Below are 12,801 nucleotides of genomic sequence, written 5' to 3'. Positions count from 1 at the left end.
TACTGAAATATTTCATTCATCACCCAGACATTGGTTCCAGTCATACCCTATGTAGGTAGGCCAAGTAAATCTCATCCACAGATAATGTGATGTGCCTTCAACTATTGAAAAATGACTATCAAGATTATTTATTTCACATCTTTATTTGCCCAGGCTAAATGTTCCGTGTTCCTTCAGGCATTTTGCATATATTTTTTTTTTCTAGACTTTTCACTTTAAATGCAGTCTACTGAGCATTAATTTCTGTTAAAGTATGATACCCTGAAAGTACTCAGTAGCTTCCAGTGTGGCATGATAAATACAAAATACTATTTATTGTAAGGATTCATTTAAGTCCTCTGTATTTAGTATAATGACATGCCTTGATTTACTCAGTACAGTCTTAGTTTATGCCTTTTATCCCAGGGTAATAGAGCACCTCCTTTCACTCTTGAAAGAGACTGGTTTGGAAAATATAGTATATGGTTATTCCATCTGTGTTCTCATTTGCTTGGTTTTGTGTGAGTCATCCTAAGTTATTCCTATTCTCATAAATGGGGCTATCTTCTAACTCAAAAACACCTTTGTAAGCCTCCTTCCAGCTCATTTTTCCTATGTTTCTGTTTGTATTCTTTTCCTTGTCACTGCTTAATTTCTTATTCACATAGACCATTTATTGGTATATCATCCTTCATAAAACTCTATTTTATATTCTCCCCAAAAAGTTCCTATGTCACTCTCAAGTCAACAGGTTGATAAAACATTATTTGAGAGCATTTTAATATGTTCCTAGCTAAAGCTTTTGAATACTCTCATTATCCAAAATTAATATTTTGAGTTTCTCCAGCCCTTCCAGAGAATCTGATATTAGATTTTAAATAAGCACTGTTAATTGTGAGACACTAGCATTTGAACAATTGCCCATTAGTGCAAAAAGATTTGACTTTGCTTCTGATTAGCATCCCATATCTTACATCCTTTATATATTCCTTGCCAGTGAGTCCTGTCTCTAAGTATCCATGCCACGTTAAATGTTTAGATGCTGCCCTATAATATAGTACATCTCCTATAAGGCTAATATCCTCACACATCATATAAGAAACAAAAGAGTATAGGTACTTGGGCTAAGCAAGATTGCTCAGGAACTAATGAATAAATAATGATATTTCATGAATAATTCAAGATGAACGTCGGATGCCTCAAACAATCTTTATCTGCAAAACAATAAAATCTTTTAATGTGACCATGTGACATGCAGTACAAATAGGAATGGGGTTAATTGTATCCTTGGAAGCATGTGTTACACTCCCATATTATGCCTCTGTATGAGGATTTAACGCGCAGGTGAGGCCATAGAAAAATGGGAAGTTAGCAGCTTGCTTAGAAAAGTGTATAAAATTTGATTCATATCATAGAGAAAGGATTCTGACATTGTGTTTGCCATCATCAAAGCAAACATTTCCATACAAAGAATAATCAATAGCAAGCTAACAAAGGAAGTGCGGGGTAACAAAATGTCACAGCTCTGTTACTTACTGAGATTTGGGCCAATCACTTGACCTGTTTGGTCTGAAGTTACTCAACTGAAAATTTGTAACTACATTGACCTTTAACCATCCCTAAGGTTTCTGCCACCTAGAAGGTACTATAGATTAGTACAGTACTGGTTCTGAGGGTAAAGAGAATTTGTATGTTGGTTTCTTTAGAATATCAAATGACATGCCAGTTTCAAGAAATGATTGTAGAGTTACAGGAATTTTATTTTATTTATTTTATTTTTTTGAAGATTTTATTTATTTATTTGACAGAGACAGCGAGAGAGGGAACACAGGCAGGGGGAGCCAGAGAGGGAGAAGCAGGCTTCCTGCTGAGCAGGGAGCCTGATGCAGGGCTCGATCCCAGGACCCTGGGATCATGACCTGAGCCGAAGGCAGACGCTTAACAACTGAGCCACCCAGACACCCCTATACAGGAACTTTAAAACAGTGAAACTAACAAACACACCAAATGCAACAAAACAGTAAAAGTCATCAGAAGACATCTAGGACTCCATGAGGAATCAACTCGCCTCACTCAGTTTAGGTGTCCTCACACATAACTCCCACTGCATCCTCTATACTTGGATAATTTTGAATCATCTGAGCTGCAACCTGTATGAACTATGTGACTTTACATCCCAAAGTGTCTCTATCTATAAAATGAGTTTAAAAAGTGCTATCTTCATAGGGTTTTGTAAAGATTAAGTGAGGTGATACATGCAAACCTCTTAACTGTGAATATTAACTATTATTTTCTGGTAAACACATACATCACCCACCCATATAAATTACCATAGACAAAATATAACTCATAATAACAAATATTTTGTAATATGGTAACCAAAGAAATAGAGTTATAGTAACAAAGTGCATTTTTTTCCAATTACATTAGTAAAGAAAATTTAAGTAATTTTCAGTCTCTGTGAAGTTGCTATGAAATTGGGATTTCATTTTCATTTGCTTTGCTGATGAATAATATATAACATTTTTAAAGTAGTTTTGTTATTCGTCATTAATTGTGTAAATTTTTACACATTGTAATCTAATAATTCCACTTCTGTAAATATATCCAATGGAAAAACCAGTACAGGTAAGAAAAGCTAAAGACGCATCTAGTCATGGCAAAATTCTTGGCAACAGTGAAATAAACAATGTTAATATTCACTTAGAGCATAATAGAAAACTTAAATGATAATATTAGAAATGATGTCACAAAATGAGAAACTGGAAATAGAAATTATTACTGTGTTATCTCTCCAACTCTGGGAAGAGTCATATGAAAAAATACTGACATTCAAATAATAAAAGTGCACTACTTTTGTTTTCTAAACAGAATTATGAAGGATTTCTCATTTTTCTATTTTCCAAATTTTTTTCTGATTTCATTACATAGTTTTTATATAATGAAGTTAGTTTTGGATTATTTTAGAGGAAAGATAATCTAAAACATTAGCAGAATAATAATTATTTATGTTCTGAAACAATTATGTTTTTAAACACTTACCATATGCCTGGCTCTGAATTTTCCAGTGCTGAAAGGAGGGATACATGGTTTACTGAATTTGAAGTGGTTGTGGAAGTGAACTTTTAGCTGAATTGTCAGCCAGAATTTGTAAATGCTTTCATATCCACTGATCCTCCTCAGAATCCAGGTAGAAACTCATAGAAATGAGTCTATCCCATGAAGATTATCGATGTCAGATTATTACTAGTGAAATTTATCTAAACTCAGTGCACACACACACAAAACCAGAAATAAAACATTTATCAAAATAGTCATGTAAAAATTCTAGTCCACTTACTACAATTCTAGTAGTAAGGCCACCTTTGGGGGTGATACAATCACATTTCAATTCCAAGTCCATGGAGATCCCATTGTTGGTTGCTTCAAGGACCCCAGGTTCTCTTACACCTCCTGAAAATTTAGGAGTTCTAGACTAATGCTGTTTCTTTTAAGCCCTCAAGACATGTTATTTCTTACTATTTTCTATTAAATATCTTCCTTCATAGTTTTTGGGAAAAAAACTTTTTGGGTTGTTTGTTTTTTATGATGACCTGTTAGAGTTATTCAGAATGCTTATGCCTTCTATAAAAATGCTTGAGTATTTTTTTCCCCTTAAAATTAACAAGTGGCTCAGAAATTTTAGTCTCTCTCTGTTTAATCCATGCTTGATAATACATGCGCTAATTACTCATGACCTACTAAAGCTTCAGCAGGCTGTAGAAGACGTGTAGTTAAACACAAGTAGTCATTAAGAGCTGATTTGAGGTAGCAAGAAACATAACACAAAGGATGGGTGAGTAAGGTACTTTTGGGGTTTCCACTGTTACCAATAATATACATTTTTCCCTGTCTACTTTCCCTTTTGCTTCAAGTACTTGAAAATTGAGGTGTAACTTTTCAAGCAAATGAGAAGTAGGAAAATAAAGTGAGAGACAATAAGGAGGTATACATATGTGTATACATATATATTATATTTATATACACAGACAAAATATAATAATATAATATAATCCATTCCATAGCTATATTGTAGTTGAATAAATGTTTATAATACTTAATTCAAAGATTTATTTTACGTTATATTTAAGATGGTCCCATTCTACCTCAAAGACTGTATTTTAAAGCTATTCTAACATCTTTTTTTTTTTTTTTTTAAGATTTTATTTATTTATTTGAGAGAGAGAGAATGAGAGACAGAGAGCATGAGAGGGAGGAGGGTCAGAGGGAGAAGCAGACTCCCTGCCGAGCAGGGAGCCCGATGCGGGACTTGATCCCGGGACTCCAGGATCATGACCTGAGCCAAAGGCAGTCGCTTAACCAACTGAGCCACCCAGGCGCCCTATTCTAACATCTTTGGATATATATTCTTACACCAACAAACAGTGTTTGTCCAGGTCTTGTAATTATAGAAGATGTTACGTTCTTTTTTTTTTTTTTTCTTTTCTCAGTTGGATTAAAAAACCCTTCTTCCTCACACATTTGAGAGAAATGTTAGTGATCCTGGCAAAGAGAAAAGCACAAGTGATGCATCATAGATTGTAAGGCTAGAAGTAAAGAGATTCTCAGTTTGCTATGGCATTTTGCCATCAAGAGATGCTATTATGGGTACCTATAGACAAGGATGCCAAGACTCTGAGAGGTTAAGGCTTATGTCCCATTTCAGACCATTGGAAAGTGCATCTGAATCCATGTCTGTAACTGGAGTCAGAACTCCTTTCACTGTACTTTACTGCCCCTGCAAGGGAATTTGGAGATCATTATTTAAATGAAATTCAGACATTAGTTTTTCCAGAAGCTAGGATTAGGCAGTAGAGATAAAGGAGAGTCTGTGAACCTCACTCAGTTGGTTAGGACACATTTTGAAGATCCCAATCTAGCTTGACTTCCTCATTTTACAGATGAAAAACCAGAGACCCAGGAAGTTTAATAACTTGTCTCAGTTCATACAAAGTTCAATTTCCATTTGAGACCTTGGAAAGCATTTCCTGAGACATAATACTATTCAAGTATGGTGCAGTCATAGAGTCAAAAGGATCATGAGGCATCTGTCATACCTTTAAGCAGACCGTGTTTAATCCTCCTCATACCAAGATTCTCTTCCATTTTTTCAATTCCCTTCCAACTTTGAAGACCTCGGAAGAGTCTTTTTTTCTTCTCTGAATATAAGACCTAATAAACACTACTATTACTGGTGTCTTTCATGTAACTGACAAAGCCCTCATGGTATTGCTTAAATATGTTTTATTATGTTGTATTTTCATAAAACTACATGTCCTATATATGGTATTAGAAGATAGCTGGTCACCCTTTTTTTTTTTTTTTTTTTTTTTTTTTTATGAGGGCCCTTGGTCCACTTGCCACTGTAATTATTCACTCCTGAAAGTTTTTTTCAGAGTTTAAAATCAAAATAAGGTATATTTCTTGACTAATAATAACATTTTCAGCTTTCTGATGAATATCTGCCTTTCAAAGCTAACTTTTTGGCTGTAGAACCTTAAATTTCACACCTCTTGTGGAAGAGCTGACTATTACTCAGGACAGTGGGTGATATCATCATTTTATGAGTCAGAACAGGCATTACTGTTTCTGTAACACAATGGAACAGGCAACACAAACAAAAGATTTGCTTTAATCTTTCCACTTGGATATTTCCTATTTGATATGTCTCATGTGATTTCACTAGTTTTTATTAATTATATCATATATCTGACAAATCTTCTTTATTCTTAAAGAATCAAACAAAAATTGTATCTGTTCTTCTGGAGACAGTTTCTTTTTTTCCCCCAAGTGCTTTTAGAATGATTCTAAATCTCTTTGCACAAGAAATCTCCCAAGTATGAAGCATAATATGAAAATTGGTTTCAGCAGAATAGGGATGTGGATCTGAACTAATCTTCAAGAAAGTGGGCCACTACTTTCAATCCTGCCACTTACTCCATGTATGATCATGGACAAATCATGCAACTTTTATAAGCTTTAGAGTCCTTGGCTTAAAGATGAATGGTTTTGGCAAGGTAGTTTGTGTATTTTCTACAAACTTCCACCTTTTATAAATGTTTCACTGAATAATTTTATGTCCTAAATTATAAATCCTACACAGATTAGAAACCTGATGGGGTGCCTGTTCTATTTTTTTTCTCTCTCTCTCTAGAGATTTATATACTAATATCATACTTTCTTGAATCGTTTGGAACAGTGGAATTTTTCCACAAATGTGTGCACACAAATGGAATACATGCATCTTATAGAGGCTGGGGAGACTACATAAGTAGTTGTAAGTATAGTTACACATGTATTTCATAACCACACTCACACATGCACACACAGAATGTGCATACTTTGTATGCACATACATTTTTCTCTCATTTACTCCCCTAAAACTTATATTCCCTTGAGCCAGAATCAGAACATGACATCCATTTAACTGAACACATAAGTTAGCATTGAGGGTAAGTAAATAAGAATCTCTAATCAAACTCTGCTTCAGTGTTAGCACATAAAACAAAGCTGGCAGGTCAGTGGGAATTTTCGTCAGGTTTACTACCAAATGGAAAAAAATAATAGCCACTTATTGCTGGAATAGTTTTGCTCATTTCACATTAAGAAGTAAAATTTTTACAGTGAAAATTTATTTGTACAATGGAAGTTAGGAAAGTGTGTTAGTTAAACTATACTACATTTGTTTTAAGTATATATACTTTAAAATGGCATTATATAGGAACAGATAAAGTCAAAAGATAGAATTGATCTAAGCACAAATTTTTACTAGCTAATTTTACACAGGATAGAAGAAAAAGAGACTGAGAAACCAAGCATGGGAACCTTATAAAAGTTACAGTGGGAAATAAAAAGTGGAACACATTTCCATTTGTTCATTTTGCTCATTTTCAAAGAGCCTTTACAAATTTATCCAGAAGTCTTGAGAAGTGGGGCTAATATAATCTTTGTGGATAAAAAAAAATATATATATATATATATATATGTATATATATATATATATATATGTTCTTTTGATATCCAGGAGCAAAACTTACGCCAGTTGCATGTTTGTGGTATTTTGGTGCTGTCTATGATAACTGCTGAAATTCAGTGCTCTATTTGCAATAATTAATTTGTCTCTTTGTTTGTGTCTTTTATGGTAGATATCTTAAATGGTAATTTGAAAGTTAAAGTAGTCATATATAATAATTGTCATTGTCATGGTTAGCTTATGTGTCAACTTGGCTAAGCCAGGATACCCAGATATCTGGTCAAACACCAATCTAGATGTCACTGTGAAAATATATTTTAGTTGAGATTAACATCTAAATCAATAGACATCAAGAAAAGCAGATTACCTCACATAATGTGGGTGGGCCTTATCCAATCAGTTGAAGGCCTTAAGGAAAAAGGAAGGGAAGAAAGAATTCTACCTCCAGGCTGCCTTCCACTCAATCAGCAACATCAACTGTTGCATGGGTCTTCAGCCTGATCACCTGCTCTACAGATTTTGGACTTGCCATCCTTCACAATCGTATGAGCCAGTTGCTTAATGTAAATCAATTTCTCTTTCTCTGTTTGTCTCTCTCACTCTCACTCTCATTCTTCACACACATACACACATGCATGTATATACGTGCATCCTATGTATGTTCTGTTTCTCCGGAGAGTACTGATTGATGCAGTCATGAGAGAGGGTCCTTCATGGGAGATAGCCTGTCTCTAACTCCCTAAGGATGGAATTGGGGAACTGTTAGTAGCATAGCTAATCATAATATTTCAAGTGAACCTTGTGTGGAACCCAGTCTCAAAAGCAGTTAGGACCCAGTTAGTTAGGGATTTAGGAAACACAGTTTTACCCTGTGCATTGTATCTAAAGCAAAATGGACAATTATTCCTTAATGTGGAGCTTTAGTACAACTTAAACCATTGAGCAAGTACTCAGTCATTCCATTTTCCACCTCTAAGTTTTGGGTGGCATTTGTGGGAGAGTACCAGAAAGAATGGGTTACAATAAACTAAAAGAGAGTGAAAATATTTCAAGGAACCAGAGGGGGAAAAAAAAAGCATGCTATCTTTTTATTTGAGTATAAATAGATTGTAAACACATGCCCCAAAACCAAAACAGTAGTAATCGAAGGTAAGATTCAGTGTCACATCTTGTCTCCTTTCCTGTGTCATGTTTTTAGTTTTTATTTTGTCAGTTACAAAAAATTATTCTACATATTACTTTTTAACTGCTGAAACCTAGGTGATCATGTTAATACATTTTCTACATGGAAGATGAGGAAGTGAGATGAAATATATTACTTCCTACTTTCATTATTTCCTTACTTCAAGTTTGGTTACTTATGGTACTATTTTTAATTCTTCTAATAACTGTATCTATATTTTAAGTCATAAATCAAACCTGTTTTTTAAAATTTTTTACTATAGTCTCATCTATCTACTGTACTCTCCTTTTCATCCCAGACACATTTCAATTATATATACTACTTTACACTGTCAAATCTTACACCATATATATTGTTTTGTTATTCTTTAACTTCATAGACCTCAAAAAATGCATACATTATTTATATTATTGTTTTACATATTATCCAGTGAAGAATCAAGTAGCATATATTAAATATTTAATATGTGCTGTATTTCCATCTTATTCATATTTGATTCATCTCGGGAAACTGTTTTGCCTGCAATTTTAATCAACTTCTTTGTCTTTGTAATTTTTTTAGACAAGAAAGTTGCCTTCCTCATTATATAACCAAGAATGTCCAGATTTTTAATCGTACTTTTTTTTAAAAAAGTTTTCTCTTTCTTTATGAAAATATCCAACAAAGAACCCCCTGGCTTCCTGTTCTCTTTTACATTTCAGACCTGTGGCCAAATTGTCAAGCTGGGAATTATTTTATGTTTCTGGGTGAATTTCATTTTTTCCTACATCCTTATGATACTGAGTTCCGTAGTTTCCTTGTTAAATTTATTGGAAGACACCAAATAAGTTTTTTAACAAAGATGTGCTAGAGTACAATTTCCAACGTGTTGCATATTTGAAACTCACTAATTTGCCTTCATACTTGGTTGACTATGTCATGGAGGCTTCTTAGAATTATATTCTTCAATGACACACAAAACCTCCACTTCATTAACTCTTTTGCTTTGTCCAAATCCATCACCCCTCCTTTTCTCCCCTTTTTCGTATCTGTCTGTCTTTATATCTTTATGTCACTTTAGTCTCACGATCCAGCATTTTAAGAACATCATTGCCAATAACCAACTTCCATCTTCTGTCTTTTCATCGCACTTACTCAGCAAAAACTCAAACCCGCATGATCCCTGCTATCTCTGTTTTCTGCACCAGTTTCTGAGTGTCTAACCATAAGTGGAGAAATTTGTGTAACAGAATGTATCAGTGGCACCATAAACTTCTTAACATTGACCTTAAATGGTTTTTCAATTTGTATTCTGTTTATTTGAGCGTACTCTTGCAGCTGGATCCTCCCCATCCATAATTAAACAAGTTCAAGTGTCTCCCAAAGATAAAGTCAGTACCTCTCTTGAGCATACATTTCTTTCTTGCCAGTTGTCAGATTCTCATCTTTCCTGCAGCCTTCTCTTGTGTGGATCTCAGCTTTTTCAACTCTGGCTTATTCTACAGTAATATGCTTATCTGCTTTAAGTCTTTCAAAAATTCATTGAATGTTTGATCTGTTTAGGCTCTTCAGTTCCATTCTTGATGTAATGGACTTGATACATTTTACATTCTTCTTAACAGTGTGTACGTGGGATGAAAAGTAATGCCTGTTTTCAGGTGACTATCTTGTATTTAAAGACGATATAGAGCTTGCATCAATATAGACTTTAAGGGAGATAAGGAGATAATTTAGGCCAGACATTCATTCTTTAAATGAGGAAACTGGTCAAAATAATCATGCGGAAGCATGATGTGATCAAAATATTTATATTAGGGTTACTTTCAACTGCAGCTAAATACAACTAAAGAGGAATGAAAATGGAGATTACCATAATGAAAACTAGTCACACAGACAGTTCCAGTTCAAACTAAGGTAAATAAAACAAGTAGCATCCTCCCAAAAGTTAATTTCCCATTAATTTCTTGTATGTTTTCCCTCAGAACAATATTGCATACATAATCCATATTCTATATTTTATATACATATATATGCAATATGTACAGTATATATAGGCATACCTCATTTTATTGCACTTCCTTTTATTGCACTCCACAGATACTGCACTTTTTTTTTACAAATTGAAGGTTTGTGGCAACCCCGTGTCAAGCAAGTATAGGCACAATTTTCCAACAGTATTTGCTCACTTCATAACTGTCATATTTTGGTAATTCTTGTAATACTTCATACTTTTTCATCATTATTATATTTGGATGGCTGCAATCTGATGATAAAACGGAATGAATGAATAACTTTCTTCTTATGGATGAGCAAAGAAAGTAGTTTCTTGAGATGGAACCTACTCCTGGTGAAGATTGTTGAAGTGGCAACAAAAGATTTAGAATATTATATGAACTTAGTTGATAAAGCAGTAGCAGGATTTAAGAACAGTGACTCCAATTTTGAAAGAAGTTCTACTATGGGTAAACTGCTCTCAAAGAGAACACATGCTACAGAAAGATATTGTTCGTGAAAGGAAGTGTTAACTGACATAGATGACTTCATCTTCTTGTTTTAAGAAATTGCCACAGCCACCCCAATCTTCGGCAACCTCCACCCTGGTCAGCTGCCATCAACATCAAGGCAAAGACCCTCCACCAGCAAAAAGATTACAACTTGTTGAAAGCTCAAAAGATGGTTAGCATTTTTTAGCAATAAAGTATTTTTTAATAAGGTATGTTCATTGTTTTTTAGACACAATGCTATTGCATACTTAGTAGAGTACAGTATAGTGTAAACAAATTTTATGTGCACCAGGGAACCAAAAAATTCATTCAACTCATTTTATCGCATGTTTGCTTTATTGTAGTGGTCTAGAACCAAACTCATAATATCTATGAGGTATGCCTTTATATATGTTATATATATATATATATATATCAGTGTATGGAGAAAGAGAGTGAGAGAGAGAATTAGCATATATAGCATATAATCAGCATATGCATGTATGTGTGTGTTCTCTTATATATAGAAAAGATAAAAAAGAGATTAGAAACCTTTCTCTTTTTTTAAGATTTTATTTATTTATTTGAGAGAGGGAGAGAGAGCATGAACCGGGGGAGGGGTAGAGGGAGAAGCAGACACCCCACAGGAAGAGCAGGAAGCCAGACATGGGGCTCTACCCCAGGATCCCGGGATCATGACCTGTGCCAAAGGCAGATGCTTAACCGACTGAGCCACTGAGGCGCCCTGAGACCCTTCTTAATCTATAATAACTATGCCGTATCCTTGACTGAGTTTCTGTTACTAAATCTAAAAAAAATTCTCATTTTTATTCTTTGCCTTTTTTTAAGATTAAGTGTAAATATATTAAATTAATTGAAAGCTTCTGAGTATTTTTGGTTTTGATTACTACATTTACTATTATTCTATTAATATTATTATACATTACATGTATAGAGTTAGTGGAGATTTTAACCTGTCCTTTTCAATTTTTTGTGAGTTAAAATAGTTAAAATCTACAACCAATGCACCTCTTGGATATTTTAAGCTTGGACATAGAATAGAAACATTATGTTGTTTTTATTCTGAATCATTCCCCACCCAATGTGGTATTTCCTCAAAACAGTTTTATTATGAAAACATTATAAATGTTTTCAATGTGATAAGTTTGAAGTATTTTCCTATAACCCGTCCCTTAACTTCAATAGAAGCTGTGAGAAATTACATCATTTTATACTATATTTTGTGCTATTTGTATTGTTTCTCTTACATATAAGTTAATACATTCTTGATTTTGATTTTTATTATTTTGGATTAGAATTCAAAACTATTTCATACCTAGACTTAGGATAAATGTTGGTAATCTTTCTGAAGTGATATGTGGATTTTTTTTCCTTAATTGGTTTTTTCACTCTTAGAGGTTTGGTTATTCTCAGAGGTGATAAGAGCTTAAATATTGTGAGATAAATAAATAGAATTAGTAGGAGTAACAGATCTACATGCCACTGCTGATTAGCCTCCACGTTTATATTTTGATTTTGACTCTTCTCTGTAAATAAGTATAGATCTGTTGTCTAAGTAAAAACTATGTTGGTTTGCAAGCTGAGGAGTTCCCCAGGTGAACTATGAAACTGGCCCATGTACATAAAGTATGAGGAGAAATTCAAAGAAGAGGCAGCCACTCCAGATTGGTAGATGGTAGGTTTAATCAACAAGGGAACTTACACACAAGACTTGTGTGGGTGGCTGCAAGGTGAGTACATCTTTGCTTCTAATAACCAGAATCCTAAAAGTTTATATAGAGGCCTTAACGGGGTTCAGTAATGCACACAATCCAGGTGGTCTCAACAACACATCACTCTCTCAAGGTTGCATCTTTGAAATGGCTCCTAGTGTGGAAACAGTGGGTTGAACGTGCATTTCAAGGAAAGGAGGGAGTAAGGAGCCTCTGATTGTCCTAGTCCAGTTCACAGGTCAACTGGCAATCACATTCTCTGGCTGAATTCCTTCAACAAATTGGAAAGTATCATTTACACTGATGTAAGCATATCACTTGAAACAATATTAAATCAGTGATCTCATCTATTAAGGAACAGTAGTACCCAAATGTGCATTTGTGTAGTGTTTATTCAAGGTCAATATGTGACCTCCCTAGGAAGAAAAGTAG

Source organism: Mirounga angustirostris, unplaced genomic scaffold (genome assembly GCF_029215605.1).
Source record: "Mirounga angustirostris isolate CCGP_5_RB_7025 unplaced genomic scaffold, mMirAng1.0.hap1 SCAF_3, whole genome shotgun sequence".
NCBI lineage: Eukaryota > Metazoa > Chordata > Mammalia > Carnivora > Phocidae > Mirounga > Mirounga angustirostris.
This window is presented reverse-complemented; position numbering follows the sequence as displayed.